The sequence below is a fragment of the Etheostoma cragini genome, chromosome 5, assembly GCF_013103735.1.
Source record: "Etheostoma cragini isolate CJK2018 chromosome 5, CSU_Ecrag_1.0, whole genome shotgun sequence".
NCBI classification, from domain to species: Eukaryota; Metazoa; Chordata; class Actinopteri; order Perciformes; family Percidae; genus Etheostoma; species Etheostoma cragini.
Window position 1 is genome coordinate 12,172,651 of NC_048411.1, and position 2,617 is coordinate 12,175,267.

General features: G+C 36.5%; 1 long non-coding RNA gene and 1 pseudogene across 1 annotated transcript; one reads left to right on the forward strand and one right to left on the reverse strand.

Moving 5' to 3' along the window:
* The window catches only part of LOC117945009, a 23,364-nt pseudogene that overhangs the window by 15,190 nt on the left and 5,557 nt on the right, over positions 1–2,617 (forward strand).
* On the reverse strand, positions 2,172–2,617 carry LOC117945053. The gene is made up of 2 exons (XR_004656724.1): positions 2,509–2,617; positions 2,172–2,331 (listed from the first exon to the last, which is right to left on the reverse strand). It is a non-coding gene; the product is annotated as an uncharacterized LOC117945053 (long non-coding RNA).

Here is a 2,617-nt window from a genome sequence, read left to right on the forward strand (position 1 = left end):
ACACACACACACACACACACACACACACACACACACACACACACACACACACACACACAATTTAGATACAAAAGTATAATAGGTTTATTGTGGAATGCGCATTTCATTGTTTGTGTGTGAGTGCGCGCGCACGTCTGTGTGTTTGTGTGTGTGTGTGTGTTTGTGTGTGTGTGTGTTTGTGTTTGCTTTTGACATTTCAAAATGTTTACTTTTTTCCATCTTTTGTAGGCTACGGTCGTTAAGACCTCCAGAGCAAATCTATCAAACTGTGCGCACAACTTTTTACGCGCGAACCAAAGTTTCAATTGGACAAAATTGTACTTTCTTATCGGCTAAATTAAAGGAACAACAGTCTGTGGTCACATTGCACTTTGCCAACAGTGTGATTCTTAATTTCCGTATACCTTGACGTAAAGCCATTAACATGATTTAAGCCTCAAACTCCGAACTTGTAAAACACAGACACTTGGATAGTGGCAAGGAGATACAATCATTATTATACAATAAGTGACAAGTAGTACCGGAGATTTGCTTTCCAAAGCAATAGGCCGAGGCCGTTATAGCTTCTAAATAAGGTTCCACCTCTAACGTGCTCTAAACAATAGGCTAATGGACGTTAAATTTCATGTCTTTCGAGATATTGCTGTGCCTTTGTTTCTTACACTGTTTGGTCACTGAGAGTTCAACGTTTGAAGATACTTGTGTCTAAACCGCAAGATACACTGGGTGGCCTTTTAAATTCCTCTTCCCATGAATTTCAATGAAGTCAGTTCAGAAGTTGTGAAAAAAGCAATTTTTTTACCTCCTGAGTAATAAAGCATAAAGAAACCAAGTTAAATATGGAAGGCATTCATGCATGGTGTGTCTGGGGATAAGGAGTGGCTGGCCTAAAGTAATCAAGGAAACTAAGCTTGTAATATCTCACTGGATATGAGGTGGTGATAAAGGAGGGATATTAATGATACACTGGAAAGGTTTTAGCATGAGTCCACTCACACGAATAACTGAAATTGTAACCACTGTTGGTGAACTGACTAGGTAAGACTGTTGTCTGGCCAGCATAGTGCTGTGAATCCTGAATATGTGTAAAAAATGTTTTAAAAAAAATAATGAGCACCATGGGATGCGTTCTTATGTCCCAGCATTGTTGTTTGTAATTTGAAATGTTCCAAATAAAATATTTGATTGCTAAAAAATTAACACCATGCCAAAATATTTTATGACAACATGCTTGATTTTGATTACATAGGTCAATGTTTCTGAAGAAGTTTTAAAAATCAGTAAAGTGTCCCAGACAATGATATGAGCTTATCAAACCTATAGAATCTATGAGGTGAGAAAGCTGCTTTTTATTCATAAAATGGGGTTTAAATGCCGTACTTTGAGATATTGGTTGGTAAAAGTTATGTTAATCTAATTTTCATTCATATTTAGAGAAAGGTATCCAAATTAAACTACTAACACATTTGGTGTTCACCTAAGTAATATGGCATACTTTAAGTATAAAGTAATTCATAATTTATTCTAATTTTCTCCTAATTTAAACTTTCAAGCTAATGCAGATTAAATGCATAAGGGCTTAAATTGTGAAACAGCAAAATCAAAAACTTATATTATTTTTATGATTTATTATTTTTTGTTATTTATTTCAATTTCAGCATCACCCCTGCTGTACATTTCTCCTGGTCCAATGATGCTCAGTTCACCAGAGATCTTGGAAATATTGTTACAAAAATAATACTGAGTCATAGTTGTTTGAATGACTCTAATGAGATATAAATCGTCAACTCTTAAGACAAACAAGACTACAATCCACATGTTTCTATTTTGAAAAATACATACCATGTAATGCACAGAAATCTTTTAGAGAGTTCACTTTAATTCATGAATCGTTAAAATTACATTTTAAGAGAGAAACAAATCAAATCAAAGGAACCTTTCACATTTCAACCTTAAGCACTCATAGCAATCACAATTAATTCCAGCAGTTAAAGAAATGTATTCAAAATGTAGGTAAAAGTAATTTCATTACATACAACAAAGCAAGGAACATGAAGAAAGGTCAGGTAAAAAGCAGATGCTCGGACATATCTTTAGTGAGGCCCCTGCAGTGAGGATTAGTACCTAATAGTCTCCTTCCATGGCCTAAGGTCAAAGGCAGGGATTGCAGAACATCTAGTGTAACCCTTCTTTGGCCTGGGCTGATACTGGAAGGGCTTTTCTGGTACATCCGTGATACCAGTGTTGTCACAGATGATGCGGGCCAGTGATACATCCTTCAGGGACTTTCTCTGGGCCTTAGTGAAGAATCCTTCAGTCTCCCACCAAAGTCTGAAATTGAAAGTTTGTTCATCTTTAAACTTGTGGCAAGCACAGCAATATTCACAACATCAGTACATGTTGGTCAATAGTGCAATTTTTGTTTTTATTTGAATGTTAAAATGAATGTAAAGGTGCAGGTAACACAAATATCCCCAAATCTTTAGCAATGTCAGTTATGTAACATACCGGTCTCCCTGGCGGATTCTCTGGAACTGTTTGGAAATCAAGCATGCAAACAAGGGTCCTACTCTTCCTCCTGGGACAAAGGGCTCAGCCACTCCTCCTAGCCACACAT